This window comes from Rhamphochromis longiceps, linkage group LG12 (genome assembly GCF_057381845.1).
Source record: "Rhamphochromis longiceps isolate RC_006_pf linkage group LG12, R_longiceps_female_GT1.1, whole genome shotgun sequence".
Lineage (NCBI taxonomy): Eukaryota > Metazoa > Chordata > Actinopteri > Cichliformes > Cichlidae > Rhamphochromis > Rhamphochromis longiceps.
Genome location: NC_140568.1, coordinates 2,363,979 through 2,389,766, shown reverse-complemented (window position 1 = coordinate 2,389,766; position 25,788 = coordinate 2,363,979). Strand labels below are relative to the sequence as shown.

Genomic DNA, 25,788 nt, shown 5'->3' with positions numbered 1-25,788 from the left:
TAAAAAGCACCCAAAACACAGTTTTACACCGTACTACTACCACAGGAACTTTTAAACATTCCCGTACTGGCTTCATTCAGCACGGCTGTAGAGGTGTAGAACAGTTAAGCATTAATGGAACCAGAGATCATGTCCAGCAACTGAAATCAGAAAGCTGGTCTCTTTTTACAGTTCACTTGTGTAACAAACGAATAAACACATTTAAGAAGAGAGTGCCCGTGTAATAGTGTAAAATATTCCAAAGGCTTTTTTGCCACATGGATATGAAAATGTAAAAAAAAAAAAACAACCAAAAAAACCAGGTGTGCTCAACTCAATAAAGTAATGAAAAGTGTTTTGGGTGCTGAGTGCTCAAAGACTAAATGAACTGTCAGCACTTGTGATGTAGTGCATAATACTCTCATGCTTTATTGCAGCAGAGGGACAGACACACTTCAACTTGTGACTTTCAGCAACCAGCAATGCCTGACCTGTGCTGGATTTTGCATTGTGTTACACTATAAATATGACTTACTCCAGAGTAGGTTAATGCCACTGTGATGTATCCAGGTAGGATATGAACCACCTGAAACTCCGGGGAAAACCTGAAGTAAACCCAAAATCCTACTTCATGGTGCCTCAGATGTACATCAGACAAGTGTGACATCCACAAATCAGAATCATCACACATCAGAAATGCTTTTCAGATGCAAGGAAACGTGTAAGTAACACACACACACACACACACACCCACACACACACACACACACACACACACACACACATATATATAAAACTGTGAGTGCTTGATTTAATTCACAGCAGCTGACTGACCCATTACTACCTCGGGAGTGTGCTGAAAGCATATTTTAATTCCGTTTCCAGGCCTCAGAATTTATCAGGGTAATGAAAGGTGATGCTTATTTTGCTTGAGCACGCCGTGACGAACAGCAGATTTGACTCTGAGTTGTGTTTGTGATGATCAGTGCTTGTAGCTCTCTAGGTATGATGAGGACTTAATTAGCTGTTTGTGGATCTGGCTGCCACAGATTGCATTGTGAATTGCAGCGATGACGCTGGGGCAATGAGCAGGCTAAGTGCAAACCTCTGTTCTCATAATTGCACATCTGTTTTCCGTTGCTTGCTCCTGTAATTGCCTCCTCCTCAGTCATCTCTGCAGAGGCCGGCTGCAGGTGACTGCGGGTGAAACGAGACCAGGAAACCTGTCTGCTCTCTCATCAGCAGAGACAGGCAGGGAAAACTGGGATGGATGTTTTGACAGCTTCTCCTGGGCACAGACACACATACACAGAAACAGAGACACACACTGAGTGTGGCTGGAGATGCTCAAGTCTTACACCAGAGCACCACCTAGTGGCTGATGGCTTTCCATCTATCCCTCTTGCCCTCTTTCTGACACACATACTCACCTTTCCTCCTCTCCTTTGTCTCATTAACTAATTTTTGGCTTATATTTTCTGTACTAAAGCAACATTGACAGAGCCAGTGAACCACTAAGAACACTTCTCTTCATAAATGTATTTTTATCCATCCAGTTCCTGCCGTCACTGGGGGAGAGGTGGGTAAACTCTGGATAGGCTGCCAGAGCTGTTCAGAACTGCAGTCATAATGTTGTATAGCATTTTATGAACTACCGCTGTACATCTTGTTATGATCTAAATGACTTTCTTTTAGTTGTTGTTTTAAAAGTTCTATTACAAAAAATTAAAAATGTAAACAGTTACATGTAACAAGGGCCATCAAAAGCATATTTTTGGAAAACGGTCTTCACTCACATGCACAGTACACTGAAAATGTCCAGATATTTTTTAAAAAACCATAAACAACACAAATACAGTTACAAAGATATGTGTAGGTATTTGCACAAAACTGTGTATAACTGCTTCAATTATTAAATGCAAAAAAAAGCATTAGAGCGAGAGATACAGATATTACATTAGACATGCAAATACACATTTTTACCATGGTTTACCACATGGTGGCACTGTGGCACACACACACACACACACACACACACACACACACACACACACACACACACAGTTTGACAAGTTGATCAGTGTCCACTTTATGCATAACACTATTTTCAAAAATTGCTTAGACAAATGTATTAAACTTATATTTATTTTACTTTTAATTTGATATATGACAACTAATTTGATCAAATTCACATTTTAAGTTGGCTGTGAAACAAAATGAATTAATAATGATTTGAGTCAGTGGAGGCATACATGTGGATGTGAGACAATAAATAATAACACCTTTGAATATTCATTGCTGTGTCTTTCATGATACAGCAATGTGTAAATGACTGAACCTCAGTCTGCAAGTGTGATCAGAGAGACGTCAGACCGATGTGAACCTAAATGAAGGGAACAATGATTCATAAAAATACATCCTGATCACATACAAAGAGACGTAAAGGTACAGCTGCTGTATTTCACTCAGAGATGGAGAAAAATGTAAGAAAAGGCAGGAAAGGAGAGGAAGCAGAGAGGTTACATTTAAAGGTAAAGACTGCTCAGTGGCATGTGATAAACTGGAAATTTAAAGCTTACATGTAATCTGTTCATTTTTAATCAGATATTGGGTCTGTGTATGATGTGTAAGTTGTGTTTTTTTAATAGTTGTGTTTTTTTCATATTGTGAAAAAAATATAAAAGGTTTGTGTTATTCAAAGTTGCCATTAAGATACACAACAGTTTAGTGCAGCATAACCATTTTAGCTCACTGTACTGTGGTGACTTTACAGTAAATCTGTGTTCATGGTCAGAGTTAGGCTACATCAGGGGTCGGCAACCCTGGGCATGCGTGATGGCACGACCATAGTTGGATGGGCCGATAATTTTTATTTATTTATTTTTTTGTAACAGTATAAACAATGAAAGGTGGTGGATGCTGGCAGATATGTAAAAGTAAGTCAGTTGTTTGGTGGTGGCTGTGGCGGAGCTTCCACAGAGGCCAGCAGGTGGATGAGGGAAGGGGAGACAGGAGAAGGAGAGACCCGAGGCGGCCGGCGGTCCGAGCGTCAGGTGAACTGAACTTCAGGTAAGAAGTTATGACCTGCAGTCTGTCTGGGTCAGATATGAACCAAGTTTAGGTGGAGTTTATTTTCCTTGTGCTGACTTTTTACCGTCAGTTACAATAACTCGTACTGCGTGCTAGCTAGCATGACGGAGTTTCTATACAGCTGGGTGGTGCTATGATGTTACTGATGGTGAACTTTATTTTATTCATAAGGTTAGTTATTAGAGTTGCCAACCGTCCCGTAAAAACGGAATCGTCTCGTATTCAGAAAAAATATTATGCGTTTCATGTTGAGCTGAAAAGGAATACAGTTCCTTTTCAGCTCAACATTCTTCAGCTAGAATGAAAAAAGGCACAAAGCTGGAGTTATTCTGTGTCTTTGTTACGGGAGGTCTGTTAAGAGAGCCTCCGTGCAAAAAGAATAGGAATTCTAGTAGGGACCAGCAACAAACCACCACGCACACACTGCAATGGGTTACACAAAATTTATTTGTTCTTCCTCTAGGCAAACTACCGGCTGAAGACAACCCCGGCCAGGGATCCAAAGCCCAAAGACCACCGCGGTCCGAGTTCTTCGCCTAGTTACAAACAGGGGAGAGAGGGTCACTGCACGAACACGCAACCAACACGTATCAATCCTGCAGCTCCCTAAAACAGGTTTGCCACCCACCTTTTCAGGCTTTAACTTTGTTCGAGGCTGGGTCTCCACATTACCTCCCGGCAGTTAAACTTCCCCGAGCTGGTCCAGTTCTTCTTATCGGGGCGCAGGAGGTCTGCAGTCTAGTGCTCGTTTTCCTCTTTTCCAACACGTCCCTTTTTTTCCAGCACGTCCTCTCTTTTCCAGCACGTCCTCTCACAGCTCCATAGGAATACGTCCTCCTTTCCACGTCCTCCGTTTCGTTAAAAGCAAAAACCAGGCCAGGCTAAAAAAAAATCCTTTCTATTAAAAATGCGCACACTTTGTCCTGGATCTCCGGGGCTCTCCTGCTTCACCGAGGTCCTACTAAAAACAACAACAACACTTCCTGCTTCCTCTCCCCTTTATAAAGAGGAACTCCAATCAGCCGCTCCCTGTATTCAACTCCGCCTCACTGGCAGCTGGGCTAGAGTAAAATCTCCCCTCCCACACAGGTGCAACAACCGTAAATAAACACAAAAACATGCAATTAATCCAAAACAAACTCAAAAACAAAACCAACAAAACTTAGGGGGGGGGGGGGGGGGGTTCTCTCCGTCCTTTCCCACCATGCTATACTCCGTAACACCCACCCCAACTTTTTCCTAGCCCGTCCTCGGGCACTCTACTAAGTATATCGAGGTGGGGGCTTCCCGAGATTTTCACGGGCAGATCTCCTTAAACCCTCCTGAGTTGCAGGGGCGGACTTGTTGGAGGACGGATAGTGACCTGGCCCTGGCATCTGCTGTGCCATACTCCATAGAAGTAACCACTGGTCTGAGGCTGTCGCTATATCATGCGCAGCTGCCGTTCCTGGTTCTAAGGCGCCACCTCCTGTTTTATCATTGACGGAAGGCAAGAAAGTACATATGCGCAGGCGATTACGATGGACCACTCTAACAGGCCCATCTTTACCTTCTGGCCGAACTCTGTAGACTGGGTTCATAGGGTTTGGCTGGCCAACTACAATTTGGATCTCTTCCTCCCAGTGTGCTGCCAGTTTACCCTGTCCGTCCCTTCTTGTCGTATGGACTAGAACCCTTTCCCCCGGGAGCAATGGTGCTGCCCTAGCCCCAACATCATACCTGTCCTTCATCCGGCCTGCAGCCTTCTGGCTGCTCTTTTCCACCATCTGGTATGCCAGCCTCAAGCGCTCATGATGTCTCCTCACCCACTCCTGCGTCGTGGTTGACTCCATGGGTCTCTTCGTCCCCATAAACAGCTCGCCTGGCAGACGAGCATTCCATCCAAACATCAGGTAATGGGGGGTGTAACCTGTAGACGCATGGACAGAGTTATTATAAGCCTGGAGCAGTTCGGGCAAACATTGTATCCACCGAGTCCGCCTCTCTTCCTCTAGGGTGGACAGCATATTTATTAATGTCTGATTGAAACGTTCACAGGCCCCATTTCCCTGAGGATGATAGGCAGTAGTTCGACTTTTCCGACAATTATAATACTGACAGAGCTCCTTTATGAGGGCGGACTCGAAATTAGCACCTTGATCCGAGTGCAGTTGTTCTGGGCATCCAATTGGCTGAATAATATGTTTCAACAACATCTTCGCTGTAGTTGCAGCGGTCTGGTCCCTGGTAGGTATTGCCCAAGCATACTTTGTAAACAAATCAGTGGCGACCAAAATGTACTGGTATGAGTCTGCCGGTCTACCTAATGTCAGGAAATCAACTGCCACGGTTTGGAGAGGTGCGTGTGTAAGAACAGGACTAAGTGGGGCCTGACCGTCACCACGACCTTTATGACGTACACACCGTTCACAGGATGTTGTCCAGTCCCGCACTCTCTTCTCCATTTGAAGCCAATAAAAACTACGGCGCAGCATCGAAAGTGTCTTTGCCACCCCCAAATGACCATTCCTTTCATGGAAAGCCTTCCATGTTGGTTGCTGTTCCTCCAAAGGAACAAGGATTTGGTAGTACGCCTCACAGGTGTTGGAATCCACCCCCCTGCGGACCAGAACACCCTCCAACAACTCCAGCCGTGACCATTGTTTCATGTAGTTTAAGACTGCAGTAGGCTCCTGGCGTCTTTCCTCCCCAGATGGCATCTTTCCTCGGGCCATGTAGTATCTCACTCTATGCAGCGTGGGGTCCTGCTCTTGTAAGCCTTGCCAGCATCCTGGATCCCAATCGATGTTCACAGCCTGAACCCATGCTTTTTCGTCCACCCTCTGTGGAGGCACCAAATCCTGGGGTTGCACCTGCAATGGCATTCTAGACAGAACATCAGCATTCACATTTTCCTGGCCAGGCCGATACTTAATATCAAATTGATAATTTGCGAGCTGGGCTACCCACCGTTGTTCCACTGCGCCCACTTTTGCAGTCGATAAATGGACCAATGGATTATTATCAGTATAAACTGTGAACAGAGACCCCCATAGATAATCTTTAAATTTCTCAGTCACCGCCCACTTCAAAGCGAGCAGCTCCAGTTTAAAGGAGCTATAGTTTGCATCATCCCTTTCGGCGGGTGCTAAGCTTCTGCTAGCATAGGCTATCACACATTCCTTCCCATCTTGTACTTGAGACAGTACTGCACCAAGGCCCACTTTACTGGCATCCGTATAAAGCCGGAAGGGTAATCTGAAATCAGCAAAAGCTAAAATAGGAGCCTCGAGCAATTTCTGCTTCAGAAGATCAAAGGACTGCTGACAATCCTCATCCCAATTTATGGGGATATTCTGTTTTTTATTCTTCGGTACTCCCACTAGCAGCGAGTTAAGAGGCCTAGCAACACCCGCAAACCCTGCAATGAACCGCCGATAATAACCGGCAAAGCCCAAGAAGGAACGCACCTGATGAATAGTCTGCGGGGCCGGCCACTTCTGTACAGCGGCAATCTTATCAGGGTCCGGAGCCACACCCTCACTGTTCACCAGGTGACCCAGGAACTTCACCTGTTGCTGGAAAAGAACACATTTATCAGGTCGCAACTTCAGCCCATAGCTCTTCAATCTTGCAAACACTGCCTGCAGATGTTCTAGGTGGCTGTCAAAATCCGGTGAATATACTATCACATCATCCAGATAGACAAAAGCGGACTCTGTGATTTGACTTCCCAAACAACTCTGCATCAACCTTTGAAATGTTGCTGGAGCATTACACAATCCAAAAGGCATTCTTTCAAACTCATACAAGCCAAAAGGAGTACAAAATGCAGTTTTTTCCCTGTCAGCTTCAGAAACTTTCACTTGCCAATACCCACTTGCTAGATCAAGGGTGGAGTAGTATTTTGATTTAGTCAGCATCGTCAAGGTCTCTTCAATTCTAGGTAATGGATGGGCGTCTTTATGTGTCACTGCATTCAACTTGCGGTAATCCACACAAAATCTCAATTCCCCATTCTTTTTCCTTACCAGGACAATGGGTGCTGCCCAGGGACTTGTACTCTCTCGCACCACCCCTGATCGAATCATATTATTCAGCAATTCTCGCACTTCCTGATACATTTTAGGGGGGATTGGCCTATACCGCTCTCTAATAGGAGGTGCCATACCTGTCGGAATAGAGTGCGTAATTACATCTGTGTGGCCATAATCCTCTTCGTCGGCAGCAAACACATCGCCCCACTTCCTCAAGAGACCATTTAACTTTTCCTGCTCCTCCATAGATAGATTCGACCGCCCTTGTGTCATAACTTCAATGTGAGGAGCTTTACCAGATGGTTCCGAGCTCACCTGGGATACGCCCACTTCAACGATGCCTGGCCTGGTTTGCTCAAACGTGACTTCAAAAGGTTCCTGAATGTCGACATTTTCCGTGGAGAATGTAGCCAGGGCCTCATAACGTCGTAACGTAATAGGAAAAGGATTGAGATTCCTTACTTTGATGGGGACCCGGCCTCTATAGACAGTTCCTAGCGATCGAGCAACGGCAACTGTACTAGGCCCTTCCAATGGCTCCACCAAGATACATTGTCCTTTCCTCAGTGTCTGTGGGGCCCTAGCCCAAATCACCTGCTCACTGTGCTCAGGGATCTTCACCAGGTGGCGGTAAGCGGGTCGCAGGGTCCCTACTTGTGGTACGGGGACAGCTGCCTGAATTCTTTGACAGTCCTGAAAAGCAGATGCCCACGCTTGTTGAGCGTCTACAGTCGAGCCAACAGGCCAGGTCTGGGTCTGCGTCTGAGGTTTCAAAAAAAACACATCCCAACATGGAATGATGATGTTCATACCTAATATAGGTAATGCATTAGAATTATTGGGGTCGTCCTTTGAAATCACAATTCCCATATCTTTCAGGGTAATGTCTCCCACCTGTACTTCAGCTAACACATAGCCCACGTAAGGAATAGCCAATCCATTCGCGGCCTTCAGCTTTAGCCAATTAAGATCACTCTCTTTCCCCGGCTCCTGTTCACCAAACAATCTCCTAAAACAGGCTTGTGGCATTAATGTTACATTAGACCCAGTATCCAGCAAAAATGTCACTTCTTTACCATCAATGAATACTTCTACTTGACGGCATGCCCCTAAAAATTGAGGGTGGTTTAACTGAGTTGGACCACTATCATCCTTTCCAATCACCTGGCCCATAGCGACTGGATTTACTCGTTTAAAGCCATCTGAGATGAAGTGCCCCGACACTCTCTTGCCATGTGTCCACTAACTCCACACCTACTACAAATAGGCTGCCCATGCTCATCCCACTTGTGCCGTGGTCGCTCCACTAACCGTGGGGTTTGCTTTGTCACCAGGGGTGGCTCGGACACTTCAACACCTCCCCTATATTGAGGGGAACTAAGGTTCCACCTTTCTCGCTCACCTCTAGGAGCTGAAAACGTCCGTGGCATTGGTGCTGGTCGGACAAATTCCCTCAGCTCCTCCTGAAGAGTATTTTTGAGATCCATAATTTGCTCCTTCATTTCTGCAAGGATCTCCACTTTAAACTTATCTCTCCAATTCAGAGTATCCTGCCACTTTAAATCCCCTCTTACTACAGCACAAGCGGAGTCCTCATGTACGCCATACAGCGCATCCGCTTCCAATTGCAGAGCCTCTTTACGCACCTGTTCAAATGAGAGGTCAGGATCGTGCCTTAATAAACGCCGCAGATCACGCTGTATCTCACCCTCCCTAAGACCCAAGACAAACTGATCACGCAGGTGCAGGTCAGCCCGCCGAAACCCTTGTGGCTCTTTTGTCTGGAGGCGATGGCCCAACTCCCTTAAGCGTAACGTGAACTTTCTAATAGGCTCTTCTGTCCTTTGTCTACATTCATAAAACATGGCACGCAGGGTACCCACGGCTGTTTTGTCCCCATACAGTTCTTTAAGCTGAAGAAAGATTTTATCTGGCGTATCCCGCTCCGCTTGTTCCAGAATAAGAATTTCACGTCGTGATTCTCCTCCTAATGCACTCAATACAAAATCACATTGCTGTTCTATCGACCACTTTTGAGCACGGAGCATTGCGCTAATTTGACTCTCCCAATCTTCATAATTCGTATTAAGCCCACAAAATTTTGGTACCCAGGGCGCACCGATAAAAAATGGTGACGCCATATTCCTGGTTTCAGATAACTCATCCGCCATATTAATCAGTCTAAGGCAGGTAGGTTTGTATACTGGTCACAAATCCTGTCGACAAACGCCAAATGTTACGGGAGGTCTGTTAAGAGAGCCTCCATGCAAAAAGAATAGGAATTCTAGTAGGGACCAGCAACAAACCACCACGCACACACTGCAATGGGTTACACAAAATTTATTTGTTCTTCCTCTAGGCAAACTACCGGCTGAAGACAACCCCGGCCAGGGATCCAAAGCCCAAAGACCACCGCGGTCCGAGTTCTTCGCCTAGTTACAAACAGGGGAGAGAGGGTCACTGCACGAACACGCAACCAACACGTATCAATCCTGCAGCTCCCTAAAACAGGTTTGCCACCCACCTTTTCAGGCTTTAACTTTGTTCGAGGCTGGGTCTCCACATTACCTCCCGGCAGTTAAACTTCCCCGAGCTGGTCCAGTTCTTCTTATCGGGGCGCAGGAGGTCTCCAGTCTAGTGCTCGTTTTCCTCTTTTCCAACACGTCCCTTTTTTTCCAGCACGTCCTCTCTTTTCCAGCACGTCCTCTCACAGCTCCATAGGAATACGTCCTCCTTTCCACGTCCTCCGTTTCGTTAAAAGCAAAAACCAGGCCAGGCTAAAAAAAAATCCTTTCTATTAAAAATGCGCACACTTTGTCCTGGATCTCCGGGGCTCTCCTGCTTCACCGAGGTCCTACTAAAAACAACAACAACACTTCCTGCTTCCTCTCCCCTTTATAAAGAGGAACTCCAATCAGCCGCTCCCTGTATTCAACTCCGCCTCACTGGCAGCTGGGCTAGAGTAAAATCTCCCCTCCCACACAGGTGCAACAACTGTAAATAAACACAAAAACATGCAATTAATCCAAAACAAACTCAAAAACAAAACCAACAAAACTTAGGGGGGGGGGGTTCTCTCCGTCCTTTCCCACCATGCTATACTCCGTAACATCTTTGCTGCACAGCTGCCTCTTCTCCTCTCATTCTCCCCCCTCTCTCTCCTGTTGCTACTTCAATCATGAAACTGATCAATGATCAGCTGATCAGCTCTCTTGTTTGTTTATCGCCCACTTTGCGTCAGAAACAGGAAACCAGCAGATGTCGCGCTAAACAACAGCAGCACGTTTAAGCTTGATCAGCTGTTGTTAGAATTTATTTAATATTAATTTCTAGTATCAGCTGATGTTTGCTGGAGCCACAGCTGTAAACCTGCTGGTTATGATATGGTTTGGTTATCTGGTGAGAGGGAAACATGAAGATGAAACCAGGAGACGTCCTTACTGGATCATCAGAGCTGTGATGGAGAAACAGGTTTACCCTTTAGGTGACATGAATGAGTTGAAGTTATGAACTGTTTCTGAGACACAAATAACACCAGGATCCTTTTCTAAGTAGCTGACAGCTGGTAACTGTGCAGGGGCGGGTCTAGCAAAGCTTTGCCAGGGGGGCAGGTAGGGCATTAACAGGGAGAGGGGGGCACAAAGAAATACTTTTAATTTAAAATTTCTCGCTTTTATTAAATAATTATCTGAATCTTACAACCAAAGTTTTTAATTGATGTAACATGTATAGAAATCATACATATACCAACAAGACTGTACATCACTGTCACCACAGCGACTGTTTTCATTCAAAGTAGGGATGCACCGATACCGATACTGGTATCGGGTATCGGGGCCGATACTGTAAAATGTGTGTGCACTCATACTTGTAAAAGTTAACCGATACCATGAACCGATACTAACTTATTTCATTAATCAGAGGGTGGCATGTCATTTTTGTTGTAGTTTTTTAGATTGGCCACTAGGGGGACATCCCGCGCTAAACAGGCACAGGGTTAGATGAGTCAGACTGGCAGCTCCAGATAAAAAAAGAGAAACTGGAGGCTGCTGTAGCTAGGCTAAACAAAATGTCAGCAGTGTGGACCGGAACAGCCAACTTTAACTCAGGTTTTGGAAAAGCGATGAAAAATGTCAAGAGAAAATCCACGGGCAGTTAAAACAACAGAGGCTCTGACTCATTTTATCGCTCTGGATGACCAGCCAATGCCGGCCGTGGAAAACATAGGATTCTTCTCAGCACACTCGAGCTGCGATATGAAATTCCCAGCTGCCCACACATCAGGGAGATAATGGTGCCAAAACTCTCTAAAGAGGTAAAGACAAGCAGTGTGTGCGCGATGTCAGTCCTTGGTTTAACGGCACAGTGGACTGATGATCCACGGGCAGATGGGGAGTTCGTTCGTCAATGCCAAATACTTTCGTTATTTTGTTTGTTTGTTTACAATATGGACACTCTGCAATAATTTAAAAGTTTATTTTATTCTCAAACCTAATTTGTATTTATTTTATTCCAAACAGAAGTGTTTATTTATTATTCCGAAAGCTCGAGACAGTGCCAATAGTTCAGTGATATTTTGTTAAATTACAATGTGGAGACTCTGCAATAATTTAACAGAAGTGCTTATTTTTCACTTGAAATTTTTTTGTGGTCTTTTTTATTAAGATATTATTTATTATCGGCAGAGAATAAAATAAAACCTCTCTTCCAATTCATTGCATTTGTCTGTGTGTGTGGTAGAAGTATTGGTTTTTGTACTCTGTATCGGCAAGTACTCAGATCCAAGTATCGGTATCGTATCGGTTTGAAAAAATTGGTATCGTTGCATCCCTAATTCAAAGGCTTTATGGCTGTAATACCTGGTGGGCCGGTCTCTAGGCCGATGTTGTGTCGCAGTCCAGCCCTGCGCACGACACGCAGTGAATTAATCTGAGAAGGTGCATTCAAAAATAAATGGCCGGGCCAGCGCTGCACATCGCAAATTAGCTCGCATACACACATTAGTTGTGCCGCTTCTTAATGACGGTATCTTAGCTAACAACCCCAACTACCAGATTCAACTTGTAATTGGCTAAAAATAACTTCGCCTACCGGTGAGAGGGACGTTGCTAGCTGACAGTTTTTTCAAGCGATGTTGAAATTTCCACATTCAGACACTTCAAATGCTTCAGGAGCTGTTCGCTCAGCGCAGCATCAGCACCACGGAAATACACGGATACATCCGTAGACTCAGGACAGAATTCACAATGTGTTTTTGGGACTTTCAGGTGTTTGGACCAATGTTTTCTTTCTGATCAAACCAGAAAGCTTTAATGAGCAGCTGGATTTGTCTCTCGTTAACTGGTTGGACACAGAGGACATCGAAATGCAGCTGATTGAACTGAAAGCTCGACTGTGTGGGGTCTGGATACCTCCCTGGACTTTTTAGGGGGAGGTAACAATGTTTAAAACGATAACAATAATATTTATATTTATAACAAGGTGCAATAATAATTAATGTGCAATAATAACAGTGTGCAATACACATACACTTATTCTTCTTTTTTATACTAAGTTAATATACTGTGTTGTGTTGTTTGTTACGTTGTGATGTGTCATATCGTGTCGTGTTGTGTTATATGTAGTGCCGACGTAGGACAGTTTTTCCAATTTCATTGTACTACTGTACTATGTATGACTGTGCAATGACAATAAAGAGTTATCTTATCTTATCTTATCTTATCTTATCAAAGTTCGCAGAACTACGAAGCAGCTGGAATCCAAAGCTGTGCGTGTTCATGGAGCTGCATGTTCACCTGCTGGACATCACTACCTGACAGGTTTAACTGTCTTCAGAACATTGCAGAGGCCTTATTGACAGTGTTTGGCTCTAATGTCTGTGTGAGCAGATTTTCTCTCACATGAGTCCTCAGGTATCCGTCTGAATGCTGGACACTCGGAGACCTGTGTCTCTGAGTGGGAGACCAGAGATCACATTAACATGTGTGTCTCTGTATTAACAAACATGCCATATTGGCTTAGTTTATTTTTCTTATCATTGTTGTGAGGAGGCCATAAATAGCATTTGCATTTTCTGTTGTACAGTTCATTTGCTGTTATGGATAAAAAGTCTTTTTTTGTTTCAAAATAGCTGATAACTATTCGCTGACAGCTGCCAACATCTGAGAACAAATATAATTTTATAAAGTGGTTCTATATAGTGTGTAACTGTTAATATAGAGCGTTATTAAATTTATTGCTAATGCAATCATATGGCACATTGACTTTTGAGGGAATTTTAGATAATAATAATAATGGATTGCATTTATATAGCGCTTTTTGAGACCCTCAAAGCGCTTTACATTTCCACTATTCATTCACTCTCACATTCACACACTGGTGGAGGCAGCTACAGTTGTAGCCACAGCTGCCCTGGGGCAGACTGACAGAAGCGAGGCTGCCATATCGCACCATCGGCCCCTCTGGCCAACACCAGCAGGCGGTAGGTGAAGTGTCTTGCCCAAGGACACAACACACAAATGCAGTTGTGTAAATCCACAAAAACTCAGTAAAAACTGAGACCAGTTAAAGTCAGAATAGCACCAGCACAGGTCAGCTGAGCAAAGTGAGTGACCACAGAAAATCTACAGAAGCTGACAATAGAAATTATTGTGGTAATTTCCCACCCTGAGCCACTACAACCCCCAACTGTACTCACTGTTCTGTTTAGGTGAGGAGGAAACGACAAAAGAGGTTTGTAACCCCATGTATTACAATCATTATTACAAGGTTCAGTTTGCACAGAAATAGCTGGTAAACTGTCCTTTCTTTCTAACTTTAAGTACATTTAAAAGCACTTTTTTGCTTTTACTTGAGTAAAAAAGTTGAATCACTACTTCAGCATGAATAAAGAATGTCTGTACTTTTGCCACCTCTGGTTATATTTCACACAGAGCGGATTCAAAGCACCGATGATAGTTTGAAACAACTTTCACTTGTTAAACAAAAAAAAAGCCTTTGTTAACATTTTGTCACACATGTTTTGATGTGTTCTTAAAAACATTTTGTGAAATGAAACGTGATGATTTTACAGCAGTTTCCCCGGTGAAGCAAACGTCCCTGGATAATTCAGACTTTTTTTTTTTTTACTTTAACAAATGTGGTATATTTTTTACTTTGCACTTTAACTGCACTAAAACAAATATTGTAAAAAATATTGTAAAAACAAAGAAATCTTGATTATCTGTTAATGTAACATTTGTGTTTGAGATGCATTGTGAAATGAAGGTATTGTTACCTTATCAATAAACATGTTGTGATGGGGTGTTGTCGTCACCCCACCAGATCAGCAGGAGGGCTTTGTCGACATTTACAATAAAGGCAATGAATCGAGAACGAGGCAGCGTAGCTTCAAATGGATACCACAGGTGCATCTACTCAAAATCTCAGGCAGCTTGTAATTGCAGTGACCTCGACCCAAAGGTCAGTGTTTTTTTGAAAATCGTGTGACTGCAATAATAGACCCTGTGCACAAGAAAATGCTAACTTCCTGTTTTAAGACCGGATGTAGGGTTGTACATTTAGCTTTATTTTGCTGTCAATCGCTACTGCGAAGGTGGACTCAAAAAAGTCCAAAACACGAAAACGGAAAGATCGCATTAAGTTACAAAGAGCTGAAGCTGGGAACACTCACCATTACTGTTTCATAAACAAATCAAATGATCAATTTTAACGTTTGAAGAGTGTAGATCGATCAGTTGTTTACATCACTTAACACAAGCAGAACTGCATTACAAAATCAGAAGACACATCGTCCACATTCAGAAGCACATCTCTGTATAGTGACTGTTCTTATGATTTAAACAGGCAAATGTTCAGCATTCAAACTACAAGTGAACAATAGTCAAGGCCAGATGTTTCCCCTGTTATGTTGATATCGGCTAGTCAAGTACATGAAAAAAAGCCACAGAAAAAAATTAATGAATGATTGCTGGTAAGAGTCTCTATATATTAGTATTTACAACTGGTATGTTGTGACGTACCTTCAAAATTACAGCGGTCCTTCGCTATGACACGGTTCACTTTTCGCGGCCTCGCAGTTTTTCAGCGCATTGTGTCCTGCGTCCTGATCAGCTGTAGGTCAATGTCGATGTCCTCCGTGCCCTCTCTCCTGTACAGTACAGAATCGCTACATCGATCGCTAGCAGTATGACTCTGAAGTGCTATACGCTGGTTATTTTTAGATCATAACACTGACGATAAACAAGGGACCACTGTATACAAATACTGAGAAATATAAAATTTAAATCCTTTCTCTCTTTTGCTCTGAGGCGGGGGAAAAATATCGACAAAACGATGAACATCATCTACAGATATATTCGGTAAATGCCCAGGACATCTTGAGAAATGTAAATCACCACTTGATTCATGCATTTGGTTGACTTGTTTTGGAAAACCCGACCGTAAACAAGGTACGAATATCACACCGGAAACAAAGCGATCTACAGGAGTTTCCCCACCGGAAGTAGCATATGCTAAGGTGCACATAGGGGGTGTCTAAATTCATGGGCTGTATCCTCCTGAGGCCGCATTTGTAGTGTACGTCACAGCGATGCCACGAAGGCTGTCCAAATTCGTAGACTTCTCCGAATGCAGCCGGCAAATGCGTCCTCCTTTTCTCCGAATTTGAAGGATGGGTCGGATGTGTCCTTCGTGGCCCACCATATCCCAGAATTCATAGCACGGGCCAGCCAATTCCAGTTTTCAACAATTGGGGCCGCTACTAAGATTTAATATTACTTTTATTACTCTTTGTGGGTCACATTTAAGATATTTTCAGGCGAGAATGTGTAAACCTCAAATATCTGCTCAGTCAATCAAGATATCGCATATTTGCAAAAGTGCTCCGACGTTTTCGGAGACGTCTGTTACCCACCAGCTCAATAGCTAGCCGGGAGCTCAAGGGTCACCAGAACTGGTGAGAACGGCAAACTCCCGGCACATCATTTTCAGATCACCGCGGACTTTCGCTACTCAGGTTAAACGTAATATATGAGTCACTTAGACAACCTAAAATGTTATTGTTTGGCTTTTTCAGTGTTTTATTTGTTCATGAGTAAATCAGTTTGGCTGAGATTAAAGTTGTTAGATTAGATTAGATAAAATAAAACTTTATTAATCTCTTGGGTGTTTTTCGCACAGCTGAATAAACGTCAAACAGAAAACTGATTAAACAGAAGTGTGAGACGGTCGAGAATTTACTCCAGTGTCTTGTTATATTTTAGATAGCAAGGAGCAAGTTTATTAGACTCCACCGAGACAGCGGTGACGCAAATCGGAAGGCTAGACCGTCCAATTTCACAACCGTTTACTTTCTGAATTTGGACACCCCTATAGTCTATTTCAAAACAAGGTGACGTAAGATTTTAAATTTTGTTACAGTTTTCCTGGAAGTGTCTAACTTATTTACTTTTTAGGACTCAGTTACATCTCAAGTACCGTATTTTCCGCACTATAAGGCGCACTTAAAATCCTTTGATTTTCTCAAAAATCGACAGTGAACCTTATAATCCGGTGCACCTTATGTATGAATTCTGGTTGTGTTTACTGACCTCGAACCGATTTTATGTGGTACACGGCGCTCAAAAATCTCTCAAAAAATGTTTTAGTACGACTTTGGTAAACTACAAAGTTGCAACACTTGATGGATTGTCGTAGCGTTACAGCTGCCATAGTCAGGAGCCTCGCAGAGTAATCTGGGTCCAAAACTCCGTCCGCTTCAGGTCCCAAAGTCACACAAACTCTGCAGCATCACTGAGAGTTAAAAACTGTCTAAATTCTTTCATCTTTAATAAAACGATCAGCATTGCTGCTTTACCAGGTGTAACAATGAAGTTTAACATCCAGGCATCCATGAAAACAGAATTTATTAAATTTAACGGAGGTAGAAGTTAGCAGGAAGTTAGCTCGCTAGTTAGCTAAACATGATATAGCATGTTCTGACTGAGAGATTTCTGAACCAAATTCAAACGTACAGCTCTGTTATCACTTTCAACATAAATGAAGACAGAAAACTAAACAGCAGTGACGTTTGTAGGGTTACTGAAGATGGGCTAGCTGGTATATAATGATGTGCTGAGGGTTCCTGATGGTTAGGGACAAATGTAATCGCATGGCAGGATGCTGTAAACGGACCAAACTTCAGCCAGGAGAACAACTGAGATAATCCATCCACAATACGAACAATGTTCCCTCTAATTTTTCACGTGTCTGAGCGAACACACAAACTCCCTGAGCGGACACTTGGACCACTGTGAGCAACAGCAGACGTGTGCACTGTGGTCACACCAGCATCGAATCCATCCAAGTTACATGGTTTATTAAAATAATCAAATTACAGCATTTACATTTATGTTAGACTACATTTAATTAACTCCTTTAGCTCACTTACAATGAAAATTTTAAAAATCTTGTTCATGACCTGTGTAGTATGTTAACACCATTGGAAGTAAAAATAACTTGAACTCCAATTTTGAAAACACATCTCTTTTTTTTTTTTATAAAGTTCTGACTTGTATTCTGAGTCTGTGGTCTGGGAGAGAGTCTGTAACTCTTTGTCTGCAAAATACAGTAAATAATGACCAATGTTGGGCAATTAATTATATAGTTACTTCTTCAAAAAAGTAACTGAGTTTTGCAAACAAAGTTTTTTGCAGCTGTTTACCTAAAAATGCAGCCAAGGCGTTTTTTTAAAATAAACATTTCAAACTATTTACAGAACAATCAGCTGTTCTGCATCAAATCTGATGCCACACAAATTATTTGTGCCACTCCAAAAAATAATTTCTGTCCACTATGAGATGAAGGAGAACAACAGCCTGATACCCGCAGGCCTGACAACAGCAGATGTATCACTGCTGTAACACCTGTAACATTCAGCAGTCGCCTCATTGTTCTGACACACACAACAAAACTATTAACTACACTACACACTAACTACACAATATTTGTGCTAAACGTCGCAAATCTCTCACATCTCAAAACACCGCCGTCACTCCTAAAACTTCCCCCCTTCCTGAACAACTAAATGCCATGTTGCCATATCAGTTTTGATTGGTCGACATGGTACATTTTTCCACAATAGGAAAGGCTGGGGGGGGGGGGTTGGGAGGGGGGCTGTTTTTGCTCACAGGCGGAGAGTGCTTTTGAGCATTTTCCTTATAGAAAAACAGACTTACAGACTACATCAACTTCTGTGTGGACACTGTGGTTCCCAAAAGAACATTCTTTGCTTCCCCAATAATAAACCATGGGTAACCAAGAACATCAAAGCGACTCTGAACAAGAAAAAAAGAGCTTTCAGGAACGGTGACAGAGATCAGTTGAAAACGGTGCAGAAGGAGCTGAAAGCCATGATTGCAGGGGGAAAAGAGTCCTACAGGAGGAGGCTGGAAAACAACACCAGGGAGGTGTGGAATGGAATGTTGGCCATTACTGGCCTGAAACAAAAGAGAGGTGTTGGGATGGATGGGGACATCGAAAGTGCAAACAACCTAAATCTACACTTCAATAGGTTCGACTGCCCTGCGTCTCCTGTCTCCACACCCAGCTCTTCTCATCTTCTCCATCTACTCCATTCTCCTCCCCCCTCTCCTGCCCCCTCAGCCTGTCTCACCCTGTCCTTCTCAGAAGATGACATCAAGAATTGGGCAGACTCCACTCCAGTAAAGCTGCTGGCCCTGACGGTGTCAGTCCCAGGGCCCTCGGGTGCTGTGCTTCGCAGCTGTCTGGAGTTCTGCATCGGATCTTCAACATGAGTCTGAAACTGCAGAGGGTCCCATCACTCTGGAAGACATCCTGCCTGGTTCCTGTCCCTAAAAAGATTAACCCGTCAACCCCCAGTGACTGCAGGCCAGTGGCTCTGACTTCACATGTCATGAAGACGCTGGAGAGACTCATCCTGAGACATCTGCGTCTGCTGGTGGAGCCTTGGCTGGACCCCCTACAGTTTGCTTATCAACCCCATCATCTACCTGCTGGACCAGGCTTATTCTCACCTGGACATTGTTGGAAGCACTGTGAGGGTCATGTTCTTTGACTTCTCTAGTGCTTTTAACACAATCAGACCATCACTGCTGGGGAATAAGCTCACAGAAATGCAGGTGGATGCCCCACTGGTAGCTTGCATCACAGACTACTTAACAAGTTGACCACAGTATGTTCGGCTGAAGGGCTGCCGCTCGGACAACATCCTGAGCAGCACGGGGGCGCCACAGGGGACGGTCCTATCACCCTTCCTCTTCACCCTCTACACGTCTGACTTCAGGTCCAAGTTTCAGTCATGCCATCTGCAGAAACTCTCTGATGACTCTGCCATTGTGGGCTGTATCAGACGGACAGGAGGAGGAGGAGTGCAGGAGTGTGGTGGACAGCTTTGTTGAGTGGTGTGAGCTAAACCATCTACAACTTAACATCACAAAGACAAAGGAACTGATCATGGACTTTAGGAAGCAGGCTCCTCCTCCTCCCCCTGTCACCATCAGAGGGGCTGATGTAGAGATCCTGGAGGACTACCGGTACCTGGGGGTACACTTGGACTGTAAACTGGACTGGACCAAGAATACCAATGCTGTCTTTAAAAAAGGGCAGAGTCGGCTTTTCCTACTGAGGCGGCTCAGGTCCTTTAATGCTTGTAGGAAAATGCTGACCATGTTTATCACTCTGTGGTAAAGAGTGTTGTGTTCTTTGCAGCTGTGTGCTGGGGCAGTGGGGTGAAGACAGCCGATGCCAACAGGCTGAACAAACCGATTAAAAAGGCTGGTTCTGTCCTGGGTGTCAGACTGGACCTAGAGGAGGTGTCTGTGAGGAGAATGCTAAAAAAGCTTCTTTGTATCATGGACAACCCCGCCCACCACATGCACGCCTCCATGATGAACCATCAGAGCACACGCAGCAAAAGACTCATTGCCCCGAAATGCAGAACTGACCGCCACAGGAAATCCTTTGTGCCGGTGGCAATAAAACTGTACAACTCCTCCTCACTCTGTAGGTGATTTTCCTGAGGATTAATAACAAGGCTATTCTGTCATTCAGACCGTGCACCAACAGTTTTTCATTGAATGTTTGTTTCATCTCCCCATCATATGCTGCTACTCTTTTATCCATTTGGACAATACTATGTCACTTTAGAATCACCTGCACTGATAGCTAAGCTAAGCTATTTATTATTTCTCAGGATACAGTTATATTGTTCCTCGTTACAGTTATTTGATCTTATAATTTGCACTATCCTACTGTATATTACTGTATACTTGTATTCTATTGTACATATTGTATATCTTATTACTCTGTTCCTCTGCCTCTCTTGCTGCACTGAGCATGTGTATGACAAAAGAATTTCCCTCGAGATAAATAAACTTCTTCTTATCTTATCTTAAAACGCCGTTTTTACTGTTTCTTCCTGCAGTAAATATAAACAACGACAGTATTCAGGAAGAAAACCAAACATTGCAGATATTTTATCATAACTCTGGTTTTACGTGGCCGATCAACACAATTTAAAAACTGGTATAAAGTCCACACTTTTTCCGTCAGTTGTTCCGTCTGTCCTGCTCACATCTCCAGTGGTTGTACACGTTGTCATTAATGTGGCTTCACTCCTCATCAGCCGCTTTGCTAAAACACCGGTGTCGGCACATAAGGACGCTGTCATAGCCTGTCAACGACGTTGATTAGCTGCGTATATATGAATGTGAATTGCATCATTGGCTGGACTGTGGGATAAGGTGGCATCGTTCTGATCCCATACTGGAGCAGCCAGTCACTGACTAACACTGCAGAACAGAATTGTTAAAGTTTTAATCTTAATTTCAATTCAGGTGAGATTTTTTTTGTGCACAACACAGATTTTCTGTGCGCAGAGACCGTGCCAGCAGTGCGCAGCTTAGAGGGAACATTGAATACGAGGTTAGTCATTAATATACTGCAACAACATGGGAATAGAGCAGCTGCCAGAGAATTCAGCAATAATGAATCAATGGTAGAGCAGGAAGCAAGAAGAATGAGCTGAGTAAAGTTTGACTTATCTGACTGTTTTGTTTTGCTTAATGTGCCTTCTGGTCCAAAAAATATGGCATGTGGTTAACATAATGAACATATAACTATACAGGTTAGTAAAATAAACTGATGGCTGTCTTTGGCAATACAATAAAAGGTGTTTCAGTTAAAGGTTTTTTTCAGAAGCATTTATTTATTTTTATTATTTTTATTTATTTGTTTTTGCAATGATTATGAGGTCATATCCTTGAAGAGTATGCATGATTTCTCCAGTGTGTTAAAAATGTTCATAGTTGTTCCCTTCATCAGCTTCCTCAGCCTATTTCTCGTCCCTCTCAGCAAACTGTTGATTGTGAGTCTCACAAAAAGTTATGTGGTACACAGCAACTTGTCAACAACTTCCATAATCTACAACTTGTGTAGCTGATGGAAATAGCTTCATAAGCCAGGGCAGTAATGGTTAGGTTATGTCCCCCAGAATGACCAGTGTCACATCTATTTCCCCAAAATCTAACGTCCAGGGTGGTAACAGTCTGTTCTGGTCTGAGTCACAAAGTGTCAACATTTATATACGAAAGCTTCATGTTATTATCTGCTAGACTTTATGAAATGACAGAAAACTGTGGTGGTGGTGGTGCAATAATTAGCTCTGGTTCTTTCTGTGCGGACACTGCATGTTCTGCCCGTGTCTCTGTGGATTCTTTCTGGGTGATTCATCTCAGAGCCCAAAGATGTGGGGTTAGATTAACTGGTAATTGTTCATTCACTGCAACTTTATTGAGAAGGTTAAATGCAAAGTTTTGATTCGGAATGATTTTCGATTTATTTTTAGGTTTATGTTAGTGTGTATTTGGTTCCTACTTTTGGAAGTTGGCCTACAAAGCCAACTTCCAAACAGTTGTAATTCTAAGCAATCACAACTGTTCTAAGTTGCGATTGCTCAGAACAGTCATGTTCTAACACTATTTCTCAGATGCAAGATGAAAGTAAATACTAATGTTTCATTTTGGCAAACTGATGTTACCAGTGTGCAGCTCACTTTCTTGTTCTGGGTGGATAGAGGTTGGTACAGCTCAGCACTGTCCCCTGTGAGCTGAAGTCCATTTCAGTCCAAAGACAACACAACTAACTCCAGAGTCGCTCATTCCTCTCTGCCTCTATCATTCTTTTTGTATCTTGCCAACACCCTCTATCATTTATATGGCTGCTTTTAAAGACAGTCTCCGTGGCGACGGCGTGACCCCTGCTGCTGCTCATCAGTAGTGTGTCTGATTGATAGCCAGTAGGTGGCCATAAAGGCTATCTGCCGTTGCCAGATTAGCCCAGACAAACATGGCTACTAACCAGCCAGAAGTGTTTACTATGGAAAATTCCGCCATCTTCAGTCTGCAGATTTACGAATATGTGTCGCCTGAGCCTTACATGTGGGCTTGTGCTGTTTCACACTACGTTTCTGCTGTTTCATTTGAATAGAAGCACCATAAAGTACAAACAGAGCTCTCTTTTGTTTATTCGTAAAAGGGTCTTCCCTTCACAGCCTGCTCTATTTTCACTAATTTCTCTTACGAGGTGCAGGTTTACAGTCTGGAGTCATCTTCATCCCAGAGCAGGTGGATGAGATTAAAACAGAAGGAGCTTGAGGGGGTTGTCACAGCATTTCTGTCCTTCCTCTGCTGGGCCTGTTCTTCTGGGAACAGCCTTCATCTTCGCTCCATATGTAGGTCGTTGGCCTTTTGTGTGTGACGTTGTGCTTCCACCAAGTGTTTGGCGTTTCCATACCTCTCTTACATTCTGTGGGTTGTCATGGAAATGCACTGGGGGCAGCAGCAGCAAAGTTACAGTGGAGGAAAGAGTGAGCAGTGGGAGGAGGTCAATTAGTCCGGGCCTCTTTTGTGAGCCTCTGCTGGCCTGTTGATGAAGAGCGCTCTGACTAGAGATGTTGTTGGCTTCAGGAAAAAAGTAACTTGGAAAAACCCAAAAACTGGGGTTCAGCTCTTAGAGACAGTCACGCGGTATGACGTTAGATTTATGTGGCTTTACTAAAGCAGAACCCAAATAGCCCTTTCCTGAATGCTTCTCTTTTGAAGTGCAATTTCTTGCACTATTGTGTTGATTTGGCTCTGGTAAAACGAGCTGTGAACAACTATTTACACACTGAGCTCATAGTGTAAAGAAAACACTCTGTATGCACAAACACACTAAGTGCTCTCACTCCAGCCTCCAGATAGGTTGCAATTATGTCTGCACATATGGTAGGAGAATATATATTTGAAAGGTTAAGTGTGATTTTGTCTTTTTGTTAAAAATAATCTTTTATTGTTGTAAAGTAGGTCAGGGTTGCTTTTATCATGTGGTATTGCTCTGGGATGCACAAAGATATGCCTTAGTATCTCTTGCTCTGCATTTCTGTAGACTGCCACTGGTTTTATGACCCAGTTTGCTGGGTTGCAGCTGACCCACTCTCTGTTTTCGCCAGCTGCCAGTTTACTAGGAATTTGCTACACTATAACTAGAGGAATATAAGTTTGCTTCTTTCCTGCCTTTTTGTAAAGCTTGGGTATTCTACTGTCTTAGACTTTCAGTGGTCAAATAATGTATTTTGTTCTTTTCTAACATTCAGACTCTAGTAGTTTTTTCTGTGAGCTATAGCAAACCAAAAGCATACAACCTAAAAAGAACTGTGACAGTGAATGAAAACAATAAAGTTGCGGTCTTAGTTTAAAGGCCTACTGGAAGTGGGAGGTTGTGTAATGAGTTTTCTTTTTTACTTTTTTAACCTTGTGAAATTGCACTATAAGATGTGGTCTGAAAGAGACATTCAGCAGGAAAATATATGCAAATAAACATGTCAAACTCTACTTAGATTTCAAAAATAAGCTTCAGAACTTGACTCAGAGGCACCAATCTAAGTTTTTTAATATCATTAATAAATGTTCAGTTAAATTACATCACGAAGCAATTAGTAGCTACACATGAACCAGTGCAATATTTGACCCCTACATTGAGGGGATCAGGTGGCTCTATTGTTTTATGGTCAGTGTTTTCCTATCATGGTTTAAATCTGGGGAATAGTCACTGAAAATTAGTACAAAGTCTTTCTGAGAGAGTGCCTTTACAGTCTAATTCTTTCTTGATTTTTACCAGGGTCTATCCTGGGCCTTGATCTGCTCTGGAGCCTCCTCCCAGTAGGACATGCCATAACCACCTCAGCTGGGACCCTTCAATGAGGACGACCAGGAGCTCCTTCTCGAATGACTGAATTCCTCCTCCTATCTCTAACCATCCTTTGGAGAAAGCACGTATCTGTGATCTAATTACCACAGGTAAAGGTAGGAACCAGTGAATCATCAGCTTTGCTTATCTCTCTTTACCACAACAAACTCTGAGATACTTAAAGATATCTACTCGTCCTTGACCTGGAGTGGGAATTCCATCCTTTCCTCCTGAAAATCATGGCCTCAGACGTGAAGGTGCCAATTCTTATTCCCACAGTTTTACACATGCCTGTGAATATGGGCTCAAATTGTGGTCATAAATATTTTGTACTTGTAAATCAGTTTTGTTCTTGTAAATCAGGATTTGTATGTGCAAAAAGAATTTGTGTTTGGACTTAGCCAAAAAATATGTGTGAAACTCTGCACTCAAGTTTCAAGTTACAAGTACGAATTTTGACCCTGTTTTTCTTTTTCTTTCATCTGATTGGCCAATGTCATGTCAATCACAAATTTAACTATACAATCAGAGAACAGATGGGTTTGGCTGTCAGAGGGGCGCTTTTTTGAACTGCAGGTCCTGGAAGGGTGATACAGTTTGAAGCTGGAAGATCTCTGTGTAAATATCCGATAGCAGCTAGGTCCCCTAACTTTCAGCAGCTGTTGAAAGGATAAAGTTGTGGTATATCAGTGGTTAGAAATACCATTATTACTTTAGTATTAGTTTAACACAAAGTCAGGGCTGACCCGGGACCATTGCTGTGAGTCACAGTGTGCAGCATAAAGGTCCTTTCACATCACATGTGCTGCTAATGCTAACTGCTAACTAAAAGCCAAGGATCCAGAATTTGTTGCTGGCTGCTGGGCTCTGTGGGTTTTTGCAGCAGCTCTACCTGTACTAGATGCACCTGCTCCTTGTTGTTTCTATCTCTGACTTTATGTCCTCTACAAGAGTTTCTGGGTTTTTTTGCTGGTTCTTCAAATATTCAATAAAAACATGTTAACGGAGAAAGCTTTGTAAGTATCCTCACTAATGAAGACTGTCATTTCAACAACACTGCCCACCCCCCCACAAAAACTCAGACCACCACAGACTGTTCTCCTTCGTGGTGATGAAGGAAAACGCTGGGCTGGCATCTAAAAGGGCATTTATTCCCTTCAAGGACCTGAAGCTCCATAATGCACCCCTCCAATAGCCAAACCCACCTGTTCTCTGATTGGATAGTTAAATTTGTGATTGACATGACATTGGCCAATCAGATGAAAAAATAATTTTTTTAATTAATTTGGTCAGTTCCCAACGTGATTGGGTACAAAAAGAGAGAGGGAGTTCCTCAGAAGTAAGGTTAGACAGAGGTTCACCAATGTGCAATGCATAAATAAAATAAACACCTACAAACATATTATGAATATCTCATTACGTACTGTACATAACACCATCAAATGATTGTGAGAAT

The 25,788-nt window shown here is 43.1% G+C and overlaps 1 long non-coding RNA gene across 1 annotated transcript; it reads right to left on the bottom strand.

Annotated features, from left to right (window-relative positions):
- Positions 1 to 9,410: 9,410 nt before the first annotated feature.
- On the bottom strand, positions 9,411 to 10,071 carry LOC146656561 (uncharacterized). The gene is made up of 2 exons (XR_014913896.1): positions 9,610 to 10,071; positions 9,411 to 9,517 (listed from the first exon to the last, which is right to left on the bottom strand). It is a non-coding gene; the product is annotated as an uncharacterized LOC146656561 (long non-coding RNA).
- Between the last annotated feature and the right edge of the window lie 15,717 nt (positions 10,072 to 25,788).